Consider the following 6,000-nt stretch of genomic DNA (forward strand, 5'->3'; position numbering starts at 1 on the left):
TTCCCAAGACTTCTCTCCAATAATAATCAAAGCCAAACGGACTAAGAGTGTGGCTCAAGTGGTAGAATGCCTGCTTTGCAAATGCAAAGTCCTGAGTTCAAGCCCCAGTCCCACCAAAAACCAGTGCCTGGTGAGGTTTTTTAATATAAACACATAAATAGATTAAAAGGTTTTTAAAAAGTCAAAAGGGTAAAAAATAACATACAATGTAAACAATCAAAAGAAAGCGGAAGCCAGGTGCCAGTGGCTCATGCCTATAATCCTAGCAACTCAGGAGGCAGGGACCAGGAGGATCGTGGTTCAAAGCCAGCCCAGACAAATAGTTTGTAAGACCCTACCTCAAAAAACCCATCACAAAAAAAGGACTGGCCGAGTGGCTCAAGTGGTAGAGCACCTGCCTAGAAAGTATGAGGCCCTGAATTCAAACCCTGGGGACAAAGAGAGACAATGCATAGTGTAAAGAGGTTAATTTATCAAGAAGATATAGCAATCCTCCTCATCACCATAAAGGAGGAAGAAGGGGAAGAGAAGGAGGGGGAGGAGGAGAAATAGTAATCCTAAGTGTGTATATATACCTAAAAGAGCTTCACAGAGGATTCATAGGCACTAAAGCTGGAAGCCCCTTCAATACATCCAGTGTTGTCTAATAGAACCATCTATAATAGCGCAAATATTCCGTATTTGTGCTGCTCAACCTGAGAGCTACTGTCCACAATTGTCTATTGAGCTATTAAAAGGTGGCTAATTGGAGAACCGAACATTAAAATTTTATTAGTTTTAATTAATTTAAATTCAAGTTGCTGCATGTGGCCAGTGAGGACTATCTTGACCTCACAGATGTAGACTGATCCTCCATTCTATGGGCAGGATGACTGGAGCTCAGAAGGATGTCAGTGAAGACTAAGCCCCTATCATGAGTGGGCGGGATTCTGTAGATGAGGTTTAATAGGTATTAATGGGTAAGTTCACCAGATTTAGACAGACCTGAGACTCTAGGACTGGCTCACAAAGCTGGGTAACGTGTGTGGACCTCACATCTCTTCTGCAAAAGTTGGAGTTTACATTTCCTTGCTCTAAAATCCCTTCTAATTATTCAGCTAAGAGGGTAATCAGTGCACCCTCCTCAGTGCCACCTAGTGGTTCACTATGAGCTCTGCATCTCTTTCTGGATCAAATTCTTCCTCAAGAGGATGGAAACAGTTGACCATTTCCCCCCTACAGTGAGTAATCTGACCATCAAATCCCATTCTGATCTACTGTCTCCACATAAAACGTGTGTGACATTTCAGTGCTCATCTTGTTAGAAGACGTCCCAGGGTTTTTCTTGACACCTTTCATCTCCTGCATACATAGAACCAGAGCTTTGTGACAGTGTTCTAAGTGAAGTCAAGCTTAACTTCCATTCAAAAGTCTCCTATCCTTATGTCTGATCCATGAAATGATGGACACTTCCTCTGTTAGGTTCCCACTTTGTTCTCTTTTCCTCTGGACTCAGCTCAGCTGATGACCAATAGAAGAGTCAGCAAGTGGAAAGCTATAAACCCCTTAACATCATCCTGGGACAGTACCAGAAAGATTCCCAAGGTCCCTGCCCCCACGATCCTAACAAGTCTATGATATTCAACAAGTTGTTTAATTTTTTTTTTTTTTTTTTTTTAGATTTTTGAGACGGAGTTTTACCATGTACCTCAGACTGGCCTCAGCTCACAATCCTAGCTGGGCACCAGTGACTCACTCCTGTAATCCTAGCTACTTGGAAGGCTGAGATTAAGGGGACTGAGATTTGAGGACAGCCTAGGCAAAACAGTTTGAGACCACCCCCCATCTCCAAAATAACCAGAGAAAAGTGGATTGAAAATGTAGCTCAGGCAGTAAGCCCTGAGTTCAATCCCCAGTCCTACCAAAAAAATTAAAATTCACTAATCCTCCTGCCTCTGCCTCCCAAGTGCTGGAATTATAGGCATGGGTTACCACACCCGGTAAGTCATTTAATTTTTATGAGTCCCATGTTGTATAGTGAAGACAAAAAATGCTTGTCTGTTGGATAATTTTGAGACTTAGAAACAATAGATGAAAAGTACTTGGTATGTAATAGGTGATCAATAATGATAGCTGGTTATAATCACTGTAGTCACACAGCTATTTGCTTGGCCCCAATGTCTGAAATCTAGGGAAAGCACAAGAGCCAGAGAAGACGTGACCCCAGCCAGCTTCCACACTCAGAATAAAGAGCAGATTTGGGGAGGTGCATTAAGATGAAGTGCAGACAGCAGGTCATGGCCTGTGGGTGCTGTCGGAGCACAGTGTCAAGGAAGCATCATCACCCTCACGTCCACACGACACTTCAGAGTTTATACTGTTCTTTAACATCTATAACTTAGTCACAACAACCATGAAGCGGGTATTAGTAATGTGATCATCTCCATTTTATAGACAGAACTCAGGCTCTCAAAGGAAAGGTGCTACCAAGCACTGGGGGCTCACGCCTGTAATCCTAGCTATTCAGAAGGCAGAGATCTGGGAGTATCATGGTTTGAAGTCAGCCCAGGCAAATAGTTCACAAAACCCTTCAAACAAAAGGGCTGGTGGAGTGGCTCAGGATGTAGGCACTGAGTTCAAACCCCAGTCTGCAAAAAAAAAAAAAAAAAAAGGAAAGGTGCCATGCTTCAGGTTATATCACTAGACATGGCCGAGGAAGGACATAAACCAGGGGCATCTTGACTCAGGGGCTGCATTCTTTTCATTCCCCAGAAGGTTTTCTGGATTATTCCAGACTTGAGATGGGTCTTGAGGAGTGAGAGGCATCAGAGAAGCAGAGGAGGTGATTGAAACAGTGACATCCACCAGGGAATGGAAAGGAAGGGCAGAAAATGGGCCAGTTGGCTATTAGGAGCCCTCCAGTTTGGGGGAATCTCCTGACTCTATATACTAAGGATTTCAAGCTCGGCCTGGTGGGGCAGAAGTGATCAGACAGGCTTCCTGGAAAAAGGGGATTCAGGCTGAGGATGGAATGATGAGTAGGAGTTGCTCAGAGCTTCCAGGCAAAAGAAGTATCATGAGCACATCCGGAAAACTGAAAGTAGTTAAACCAGACAGGAGCAGGGTGTGGCTGAAAAATGAGGTTGTGGCCAGATGGGAAGGGCCTTGTCAGCCACATTAAGATCATGGACTTTGTCTAAGGTCACCAAGGGCTCAATGGGATGTTTACTCAGGCAGTTTGAGCTCTGGCCACTCTGATTGCATTGTGGAGAGGCTAAATGGCAGGAACCTAACTGGAGTCAGGGAGGCTGGAGAGCAGGCTATGCAGTGACCTGGGCAAGAGAGAAAGGTTGCCTGGTGGAGAGGGAATAAAGGGACTGGAAGATATGGGAAGATTTGGGGGCAATTAAGAGGCAGAATGGACTGGAGATGGTGAGTAATTTGAACACTGGAAAGGGTGGAGGATGAGGGAACAGAAAGAAACAGAGGTTCTTTTTCGTGGTGCCTCATAGGCAATTAGCTACATCAAAATGAAGCTGAATATTTCCTTCCTACTGGCTACCAGAAACTCATTGAAATGGACGATGAGAGAAAACTTCATAGTTTTTATGCAAAGTGTACGGCCACAGAAATTGCTGCCAAAGCTCTGATTGAAAGATGGAAAGGTAATGTGGTCCAGATCAGAAGCAAGAACCACAAAGAAGGTGTCCCCATGAAGCAGGGGGTCTTGGCCCATAGCCATGTCCACGAGTAAGGGGCATTCTTATCATAGATCAAGAACCGGAGAAGCCGGGCACTGGTGACTGACACCTGTCATCCTAGTTACTCGGGAGGCTGAGATCCAAAGATCATGGTTCAAGGCAAAGAGATCTCCAAACCTCATTTCAAAATAACCAGAGCAAAATGAGCTGGAGGTGTGGCTCATGAGGTAGAGTGCTTGCTTTACAAGTGGGAAGCCCTGAGTTCAAACCACAGTCCCACAAGAAAAAAAAAAAAAAAGAAAGAAAAGCCAGGTGTTGGTGTCTCATGCCTGTAATCCTAGCTACTTAGGAGGCAGAGATCAGGAGGATCGAAGTTTGAATCTAGCCCGGGAAAATAGTTTGAAAGACCCTATCTTGATAAACCCTTCACAAAAAAGATCTGGTGGAGTGGCTCAAGGTGAAAGCCCTGAGTTCAAGCCCCAGCACCACAAAAAAAAAAAAAAAAAAGAATTAGTGAGAGAAAAAGTGGAAATCTGTTCAGGGTTGTGCTAGAGGTGCCAGATTGAGTGGTCTCAACTTCATTACTTAGAAAAGGAGATAAGGATATTCCTGGACAGACAGATTCTACTGTTTCTGGTTGCCAGGGCCCCAAGGAATGAACAGAATCCACACATCTCAATGTCACTAAAGAAAATTATGTTTACAATACATTGTCAGAAAGTCCTTAAACAAAGAAGGTGAGAAACCCAGGCAAAGCATCCAAGATTCAGCATCTTGTGAGTCCATGTGTCCTGCCAACACTGAATGCTGCATACTGCGCTGAAGAAATAGTGAGCTACCCAGGGCGTGGTGGCCTACGCCCAGCAGTTCGGAGGTGGAGGCAGGAAGATTACAAGTTCAAGGCCCAGGTTTCACAATAAAAACCCATCTCTCAAAAAAAAAAAAGAAAGAAAGAAAGAAAGAGAAAAGAAAAAGAAACAGTGAGTTAAGAATAATAAGGAACGTGGGTGCCAGTGGCTCATGCCTGTAATGTTAGCTACTTGGGAGGTTGAGATTAGGAGGATCAAGGCCAGCTGAGGCAAACAATTCTCAAGATCCCATCTCCAAAAAAATAAAGAGAGCAAAACAGACTGGAGGTGTGGTTCAAGCCGTAGAATGTCTGCTTTGCAAGCACAAAAAAAGGGAGAAGAAGGAGAAAAATAAGGAAGGTTGCAAAATGTGTTATTTTGGTTTGAATTTAGGGTCTCATGCTTGCTAGGCAGGCTCTACCACTTGAGCCACTCAGCCAGCCCTTTTTTTCCCTCCTGAAAAAAAGGAGTATTATAGGAGTACACCACTGGTACCTGGCAGTCAAAGGAATTTTTAAGAGTAACAAATAGGCTGTGGTATAGTTCAGTGGTAGAGTGTTTGCCTAGCATGCAAAAACCCAGGGTTCGATCCCCAACACCACAAAAGAAAGGCTAGGTGTGGTGGCACACTGGGCTAATTAGTGAGACCTTGTCTCAAGCAATCAAACAAGAGAGATCCCACAGGGAATTTGCATTTTTCTGTAAAACCATTTCCTCCTCCTCTGAGAGATGAAAGTTCCCAGAACATTTTTAGACCCATGCAGTCCTCTAAAGCCTTGGATTGGTTTTGCTCTCTTCCAGCTACATAACCTTAGGCATGTCACTTAACCTTCTCCAACCTCAGTTTCCTCATCTTTGAAGTGGGTATACCAATCCAGAGATGCTGTGAGGATCAAATGAAGTTATGCCTGGCACAGAACAGATGGTCAATGTTAGTTTTTGGTTTTCCACAAAGGGATACAGGATGCAGAAAACTGGTGTCATTGGGGGTGTGAGAATCTGATTAATTCTACCTACCATTGCTGGCAGGAAAAAGTGTATGCACCCAGGTCCTCTTCACCTCCCTTTCTCTGCCCCTTTTTCTTCTCCCCAGTTTCTGACCTGGACATATTTGTGGCTCCAAGAAGGCTGGTTGAAGACAGTCTGATAACAGACAATTCTCCTGGTAGCACAATATCCTGGCTCCGTCCTGAAGTCCCCTCTTGTGCTCTGGAGCCTCCTTCCCCACCAATGGGCTAGATTCTTTTTGCCATGGGTGAGAGAGAATAGGGGATGCTGTGAAAAAAATGAGTCAACTCTACTAAGACTGTGGGATCTTACATAAGGCAACTTCCTACCCAGGGGTCTCTGCTGGGCGTGTTGAAAGGTGACTCCACCTCTTACTGGGTGGGGCATGTTGAGATCCTAAATATTGAGCCTCTCAAGACAGCTGAACTGGCTGGGGTGGGGTTGGAAGGATGGGCCATAGAGGT

At 44.5% G+C, this 6,000-nt stretch overlaps 1 pseudogene; it reads left to right on the forward strand.

Moving 5' to 3' along the window:
* The first annotated feature begins 3,509 nt into the window (after positions 1 to 3,509).
* LOC109702969 (small ribosomal subunit protein eS6-like) lies at positions 3,510 to 4,600 on the forward strand (annotated as a pseudogene).
* Positions 4,601 to 6,000: the final 1,400 nt, after the last annotated feature.

Source organism: Castor canadensis, chromosome 7, assembly GCF_047511655.1.
Source record: "Castor canadensis chromosome 7, mCasCan1.hap1v2, whole genome shotgun sequence".
Taxonomy (NCBI): Eukaryota; Metazoa; Chordata; class Mammalia; order Rodentia; family Castoridae; genus Castor; species Castor canadensis.